This window comes from Amblyraja radiata, unplaced genomic scaffold (genome assembly GCF_010909765.2).
Source record: "Amblyraja radiata isolate CabotCenter1 unplaced genomic scaffold, sAmbRad1.1.pri scaffold_556_ctg1, whole genome shotgun sequence".
NCBI lineage: Eukaryota > Metazoa > Chordata > Chondrichthyes > Rajiformes > Rajidae > Amblyraja > Amblyraja radiata.
The window spans coordinates 28,313-37,120 of NW_022630613.1; the positions used below are offsets into that span (position 1 = coordinate 28,313).

General features: G+C 47.2%; 1 long non-coding RNA gene across 1 annotated transcript; it reads right to left on the minus strand.

Annotated features, from left to right (window-relative positions):
* Positions 1–6,165: 6,165 nt before the first annotated feature.
* LOC116970134 lies at positions 6,166–8,516 on the minus strand. The gene is made up of 3 exons (XR_004411026.1): positions 8,459–8,516; positions 8,066–8,195; positions 6,166–6,221 (listed from the first exon to the last, which is right to left on the minus strand). It is a non-coding gene; the product is annotated as an uncharacterized LOC116970134 (long non-coding RNA).
* Positions 8,517–8,808: the final 292 nt, after the last annotated feature.

An 8,808-nucleotide genomic window follows, 5' to 3' on the forward strand; every position in this document is an offset into this window, starting at 1 on the left:
GGTGGGACTAGTGCAGCTGGGACATTGTTGGCCGGTGTGGGCAAGATGGGCCAAAGGGCCTGTTTCCACACTGTATCACTCTAAGACCAGTGATTGCAGTCCTGCAGTTATACAGAGCCCTAGTGAGACCACACCTGGACTATTGTGTGCAGTTTTGGCCTGTTGGGCTTCATAGAAACATAGAAACATAGAAAATAGGTGCAGGAGTCGGCCATTCGGCCCTTCGAGCCAGCACCGCCATTCAATGTGATCACAGCTGATCATCCACAATCAGTACCCCGTGCCGGCCTTCTCCCCATATCCCTTGATTTCCTTAGCCCTAAGAGCTAAATCTAAATAAGAATAGATGGGTCTAAGTTTATGCCTGTGATTCTGTGACTCTGACTGTGTTGAGGGAATGGAGCGGCTGGGCTTGTATACACTGGAATTTGGAAGGATGAGAGGGATTCTTATTGAATAATATAAGATTGTTAAGTGTTTCTGTGTCTCTGGGTTTCTGTGTCTCTGTGTCTCTGTGACCCTGTGACCCTGTGACTTTCTGATTCTGTCTCTCTGTCTCTCTGTCTCTGTGTCTGTCTCGCTCTGTCTCCCTGTCTCCCTGTCTCCCTGTCTCTCTGTCTCCCTGTCTCTCTGTCTCCCTGTCTCCCTGTCTCCCTGTCTCCCTGTCTCCCTGTCTATCTGTGTCTTTATCTCTGTCTCCCTGTCTCTCCGTCTCCCTGTCTCCCCGTCTCTCTGTATCTCTGTCTCTCTGTCTCTCTGTATCTCTGTATCTCTGTCTCTCTGTCTCTCTGTTTCTCTGTCTCTCTGTCTCTCTGAGTCTGTCTCTTTGTTTCTCTGTTTCTCTGTCTCTCTGTCTCTCTGTCTCTGTGTTTGTCTGTTTGTCTGTCTGGGTCTGTTTCTCTGTTTCTCTGTTTCTCTGTTTCTCTGTCTCTCTGTTTCTCTGTTTCTCTGTTTCTCTGTCTCTCTGTTTCTCTGTCTCTCTGTTTCTCTGTCTCTCTGTCTCTGTTTCTTTGTTTCTCTGTTTGTCTGTCTGGGTCTGTTTCTCTGTTTCTCTGTTTCTCTGTTTCTCTGTCTCTCTGTCTCTCTGTGACTGTGTCTCTATGACTCTGTGTCTCTGTGGCTCTGTGTCTCTGTGACTCTGTGTCACCGTGTCACAGTGTCTCTGTGACTCTGTGTCACCGTGTCTCTGTGACTCTGTGTCTCTGTGTCACCGTTTCACCGTGTCACCGTGTCACCGTGTCTCCGTGTCTCCGTGTCTCCGTGACTCCGTGTCACCGTGTCTCTGTGTCTCTGTCTCTGTGTCTCTGTGTCTCTGTGTCTCTGTGTCTCTGTGTCTTTGTGTCACCGTGTCTCTGTGTCTCTGTGTCACCGTGTCTCTGTGTCTCTGTCGCCGTGTCTCTGTGTCACCGTGTCTCTGTGTCTCTGTGTCTCTGTGTCTCTGTGTCTCTGTGTCACCGTGTCACCATGTCTCTGTGTTTCTGTGTCTCTGTGTCTCTGTGTCACCGTGTCTCTGTGTCTCTGTGTCACCGTGTCTCTGTGTCACTGTGACTGTGTCTCCGTGTCTCCGTGTCTCCGTGTCTCTGTGTCTCTGTGTCTCTGTGTCTCTGTGTCTCTGTGTCTCTGTGTCTCTGTGTCTCTGTGACTCTGTGACTCCGTGTCTCCGTGTCTCTGTGTCTCTGTGTCTCTGTGTCTCTGCATATCTGTGACTCTGCCCCAGCCCCACTATGGCCATGACCCCCACTCTGCACACTGGCAGTCAGTGTGGTTCAGTAAAAGAGGGAACGCACAGAAACTGCCCTCACCCATTATTTAGGCTGCTTCAGGTGCCCGACCTCTGTGGCAGTCTCATTCAAAATACACACTCACAATTATAGACAATAGACAATAGACTATAGGGGCAGGAATAGGCCATTTGACCCTTCGAGCCTGCACCGCCATTCAATGTGATCATGGCTGATCATCCACAATCAGTACCCTGTTCCTGCCTTCTCCCCATATCCCCTGACTTCACTATCTTTAAGAGCGATATCTAGCTCTCTCTTGAGCGTATCCAGAGAACCGGCCTCCAGCACCCTCTGACCCTTTGAATCTGAACCCTTTGATTCTGACCTTTTGACTCTTTGACTCTGACCCTTTAACTCTGAACCTCTTACTCTGACCCGTTGAATCTGACCCTTTGGCTTTGACACTTTGACTCGGACCCTTTGACCTTTTGACCGTGACCCTTTGCACCTGACCCTTTGACTCTGATGCTTTGACTCTAACCATTTGACTCTGACCCTTTTACTTTGACCCTTTAATTCTGACCCTTTGACTCTGACCCGTTTACTCGGACACTATTACTCTGACCCTTTGAATCTGACCCTTTGACACTTACCCTTTGACTGACCCTTTGACTCTGACCCCTTGTCTCTGACCTTTTAACCATAACCCTTTGCCTCTGACACGTTGACTCTGACTCTTTGAACATTTGACTTTGACCCATTGACACTGACCCTTTAACTCTGACCCTTTGACTATGACCTTTTGACTCTTTCCCTTTGACCTTGGCCCTTTGACCCTGGCCCTTTGACCCTGACCATTTTTCCCTGTCTCTTTGACCCTGACCCTTTGACTCTGACCCTTTGACTCAGACCCTCTTACTCTGACCCGTTGAATCTGACCCTTTGACTTTGACACTTTGATTCGGACCTTTTGACCGTGACCCTTTGCAACTGATCCTTTGACTCTGATGCTTTGACTCTAACCATTTGACTCTGACCCTTTTACTTTGACCCTTTAATTCTGACCCTTTGACTCTGACCCGTTTACTCGGACACTATTACTCTGACCCTTTGAATCTGACCCTTTGACACTTACCCTTTGACTGACCCTTTGACTCTGACCCCTTGTCTCTGACCTTTTAACCATAACCATTTGCCTCTGACACGTTGACTCTGACCCTTTGAACATTTGACTTTGACCCATTGACACTGACCCTTTAACTCTGACCCTTTGACTATGACCCTTTGACTCTTTCCCTTTGATCTTGGCCGTTTGACCCTGGCCCTTTGACCCTGACCATTTTTCCCTGTCTCTTTGACCCTGACCCTTTGACTGACCCTTTGACTCAGACCCTCTTACTCTGACCCGTTGAATCTGACCCTTTGACTTTGACACTTTGTCCCGGACCCTTTGACCTTTTGACCGTGACCCTTTGCACCTGACCCTTTGACTGTGACCCTTTGACTCTGACCCTTTGACTGTCCCTTAACTCTGACCCTTTGACTGACCCTTAACTCTGACCCTTTGACTTTGACCTGTTGATTCTTTGCCCCTTTGACTTTGACCCCTTGACACGGACCCTTTGACCCTTTTAACATGACCTTTTGAGTCTGACCCGATGACTCTGACCCTTTGACACTGACCCTTTAACTCTGACCCTTTGACTATGACCCGCTGACTCTGACCCTTTGACTGTCCATTTGATCCTGGCCCGTTGACCCTGGCCCATTGACTCTGGCCCTTTGACTCTGACTCTTTGACTGACCCTTAACCTGACACTTTCACTCTGACCTGTTGATTCTTTGCCCCTTTGACTTTGACCCCGTGACTCGGCCCCTTTGACCCTTTTAACATGACCTTTTGAGTCTGACACGTTGTCTCTGACCCTTTGACCCTGACCCTTTTTCCCTGACTCTTTGACCCTGACCATTTGACTCTGACCCTTTTCCCCTGACTCTTTGACCCTGACCCTTTGACTCTGACCTTTTGACTCTGACTCTTTCTCTTTGACCCTTTGACTCTGACCCATTGACCCTTTGAATCTGAACCCTTGACTGACTATTTGACTCTGACCCTTTGACTCTGACCCTTTGTCTCCGACTCTTTGACCTTGACCCTTTGACTCTGACCCTTTGATTCTGACCCTTTGACTCTGAACCTTTGACTGAACCTTTTACCATTTGACTCTGACCTTTTGACTTTTGACTCTGACCCTTTAACTCTGACCCTTTTACTCTGACCCCTTCACTCTTTAAATCTGACCCTTTGACTATTTGACCCTTTGACTTTGACTCGGACCCTTTGACCTGTTGACCGTGACCTTTTGACCATGACCCTTTGACTCTGGCCATTTGTCTCTGACCTTTTAACCATGACCCTTTGTCTCTGACCCTTTGAACATTTGACTCTGACCCTTTGACTCTGACCCTTTAACTCTGACTCGTTGACTTTGACCCGCTGACTCTGACCCTTTGACTGACCCTTGACTCTTTGTCCCTTTCACTTTGACTTTGACCCCTTGACTCGGACCCTTTTTCCCTTTGACTGGTCCTTTCACTTTGACCCTGTGACTCTGACCCTTTGACACTATGACCCATTGAATTTGACCTTTTGACTCTGAGACTTTTACTGTGACCCTTTGACTGTGACCGTTTGACTCTGACCCTTTGTCCCTTTGAGTCTGACCCTTTGAATCTGACCCTTTGACTCTGACCCTTTGACCCTGACGCTTTGACTCTAACCGTTTGACTCTGACCCTTTCACTTTGACCATTTAATACTGACCCTTTGACTCTGACCCTTTGAATCTGACCCTTTGACTTTGACACTTTGACTCTGATCCTTAGACCTTTTGACCATGATCCTTTGCACCTGACCCTTTGACTCTTACCCTTTGACTGACCCTTTGACTCTGACTCCTTGTCTCTGACCTTTTAACCATAACCCTTTGTCTCTGACACGTTGACTCTGACCCTTTGAACATTTGACTTTGACCCATTGACACTGACCCTTTAACTCTGACCCTTTGACTATGACCATTTGACTGTCCCTTTGATCCTGGCCCTTTGATCCTGGCCCTTTGACCCTGACCATTTGTCCCTGTCTCTTTGACCCTGACCCTTTGACTCTGACCCTTTGACTCTGACCCTCTTACTCTGACCCGTTGAATCTGACCCTTTGCCTTTGACACTTTGACTCGGACCCTTTGACCTTTTGACCGTGACCCTTTTCACCTGACCCTTTGACTCAGACCCTTTGACTCTGACCCTTTGACTGACCCTTAGCTCTGACCCTTTGACTTTGACCCGTTGATTCTTTGCCCCTTTGACTTTGACCCCTTGACTTGGACACTTTGACCCTTTTAACATGACATTTTGAGTCTGACCCGATGACTCTGACCCTTTAACTCTGACCCTTTGACTATGACCCGCTGACTCTGACCCTTTGACTGTCCATTTGATCCTGGCCCTTTGACCCTGACCCATTGACTCTGACCCTTTGACTGTGACCCTTTGACTGACCCTTAACTCTGACACTTTCACTCTGACCCGTTGATTCTTTGCCCCTTTGACTTTGACCCCGTGACTCGGCACCTTTGACCCTTTTAATATGACCTTTTGAGTGTGACACTTTGACTCTGACCCTTTGACATTTTGACTCTGACGCTTTGACTGACCCCTTCAATTTTACCATTTGACTCCAACCCTTTGACCCTTTTTAATATGACCTTTTGAGTCTGACACGTTGTCTCTGACCCCTTGACCCTGACCCTTTTTCCCTGACTATTTGACCCCGACCCTTTGACTCTGACCATTTGACTCTGACTTTCACTTTGACCCTTTGACTCTGACCCTTTGACACATTGAATCTGAACCCTTGATTGACTATTTGACTCTGACCCTTTGACTGACCCTTTATCTCTGACTCTTTGACCTTGACCCTTTGAATGACCCTTTGATTCTGACCCTTTGACTCTGTCCCTTTGACTCTGAACCTGTTACAATTTGACTGACCTTTTGACTTTTGACTCTGACCTTTAACTCTGACCCTTTTCCTCTGACCCCTTCACTCTTTGAATCTGACCCTTTGACCCTTTGACTTTGACACTTTGACTCGGACTCTTTGACCTGTTGACCATGACCTTTAGACCATGACCCTTTGAACCTGACCCTTTGACTCTGACCCTTTGACTGACCCTCGACTCTGACCCATTGTCTGACCTTTTAACCATGACCCTTTGTCTCTGACCCTTTGAACATTTGACTCTGACCCTTTGACTCTGACCCTTTAACTCTGACCCGTTGACTCTGACCCTTTGACTGACCCTCGACACTTTGTCCCTTTGACTTTGACTTTGACCCCTTGACTCGGACCCTTTGACCCTTTGACGGATCATTTCACTTTGACCCTTTGACTCTGAGACTTTGACTGTGACCCTTTGACTGTGACCGTTTGACCCTTTGTCCCTTTGAGTCTGACCCTTTGACTCGTACGCTTTGACGTATTTACTCTGACCCTTTGACTCTGACGCATTGACTCTAACCGTTTGACTCTGACCCTTTAATTCTGACCCTTTGACTCTGACCCGTTTACTCTGACACTTTGAATCTGAACCCTTTGATTCTGACTCTTTGACTCTGACCCTTTAACTCTGACCCTTTTACTCTGACCCTTTGAATCTGACCATTTGACTTTGACGCTTTGACTCCGATCATTTGACCTTTTGACCATGACCCTTTGCACCTGACCCTTTGCACCTGACCCTTTGACTCTTACCCTTTGACTGACCCTTTCACTCTGACCCCTTGTCTCTGCCATTTTAACCATAACCCTTTGTCTCTGACACGTTGACTCTGGCCCTTTGAACATTTGACTTTGACCCATTGACACTGACCCTTTAACGCTGACCCTTTGACTATGACCCTTTAACTGTCCCTTTGATCCTGGCCCTTTGACCCTGACCCTTTGACTGACCCTTTGACTCTGATTCCTTCACTTTGACCCTTTGACTCTGACCCTTTGACACTTTGAATCTGAACCCTTGACTGACCATTTGACTCTGACCCTTTGACTCTGATCCTTTGTCTCCGACTCTTTGACTTTGACCCTTTGATTCTGACCCTTTGACTATGACCCTTTGACTGTCCCTTTGATCCTGGCCCTTTGTCCCTGACCCTTTGACTGACCCTTTGACTCTGACTCCTTCACTTTGACCCTTTGACTCTGACCCTTTGACACTTTGAATCTGAACCCTTGACTGACCATTTGACTCTGACCCTTTGACTCTGACCCTTTGTCTCCGACTCTTTGACTTTGACCCTTTGATTCTGACCATTTGACTCTGACCCTTTGACCCTTTGAATCTGAACCCTTGACTGACAATTTGATTCTGACCCTTTGACTCTGACCCTTTGACTGAATCTTTTACCATTTGACTCTGACCCTTTGACTCTGAATCTTTTACCATTTGACTCTGACCTTTTGACTTTTGACTCTGACTCTTTAACACTGACCCTTTTACTCTGACCCATTCACCCTTTGATTCTGACCCTTTGACTCTTTGACTTTGACACTTTGACTCGGACCCTTTGACCTGTTGACCATGACCTTTTGACCATGACCCTTTGAACCTGACCCTTTAACTTTGACCCTGACCCATTGATCTCACCCTTTGACTCTCACCCTTTGACTGAACCTTGACTGACCGTTGACTCTGACCCGTTGGCTCTTTGCCCCTTTGACTTTGACCCCTTGACTCGGACCCTTTGACCCTTTAAATATGACCTTTTGAGTCTGACACTTTGACTCTGACCCTTTGACCCTTTAACTCTGACGCTTTGATTCTGACCCTTTCACTTTGCCCCTTTGACTCCTATCCTTTCGCTCTGACTCTTTGACCCTTTTAATATCTTTTGAGTCTGACACGTTGACTCTGACCCGTTGGCCCTGACCATTTGTCCCTGACTCATTGACCCTGACCCTTTGACACTGACTCTGACCCTTTGAATCTGACATGCTGACTCTTTGACTCTGACCCTTTGACTGACCCTTTGACCATTTGAATCTGACCCTTCGACTCTGATCCTTTAACTCTGATGCTATTACTCTGACCCTTTGAAACTGAACCTTTGACCCTGACCCTTTGACCCTGACTCTTTGATCCTGAGCCTTTGAATCTGACACATTGACGTTGACTTTAACCCTTTAACTGACCCTTTGACCTTGACCCTTTGACTGACGCTTTGACCATTTGACTGTATTTTTGACCCTCTGACTCTTTGACTGACCCTTTGACCCTGAACCTTTGACTCTGACCCTTTGACTCTGACCCATGGTATCTGAATCTTTGACCTGATCCTTGGACTCTGACCCGTTGACTCTGAACCTTTGACCCTTTGACTGTCCCTTTGACCTTGACCCTTTGACTCTGACCTTTTGACCATTTGACTCTGACCCTTTGAATCTGAATCTTTGACTGACCCTGTGACTAAGACCCTTTGACTGTCCATTTGACTCATTGACCATTTCACTCTAAGTCTTTGACTGACCCTTTGACTGTGCCCCTTTGACCCATCGACCCTTTGATCCTGACCCTTTGACTCTGACCCTTTGACTCGTACCTATTGCGTTTTTACTCTGACCCTTTGACTGACGCTTTGACTCTGACCATTTGACTCTGACCCTTTCACTTTGACCCTTTCACTTTGACCCTTTAACTCCGACCCTTTGACTGATCCGTTGACTCTGACCCTTTGAATCTGACACTTTGCCTCCGACCCTTTGACCTTGACTCTTTGATTCTTACCCTTTGACTCTGACCCTTTGACTCTGAACTTTTTAACATTTGACTCTGACATTTTGACTCTGACTCCAACTCTTTAACTCTGACCCTTTGACTGACACTTTGACTCGGACCCTTTGACCTATTGTCATGACCCGTTGAACCTGATCCTTTGACTCTGACCCTTTGACTGACACTTTGACTCTGACCCTTTGATTCTGACCCTTTGACCCTTTTAATCTGACCCGTTGAGTCTGACACTTT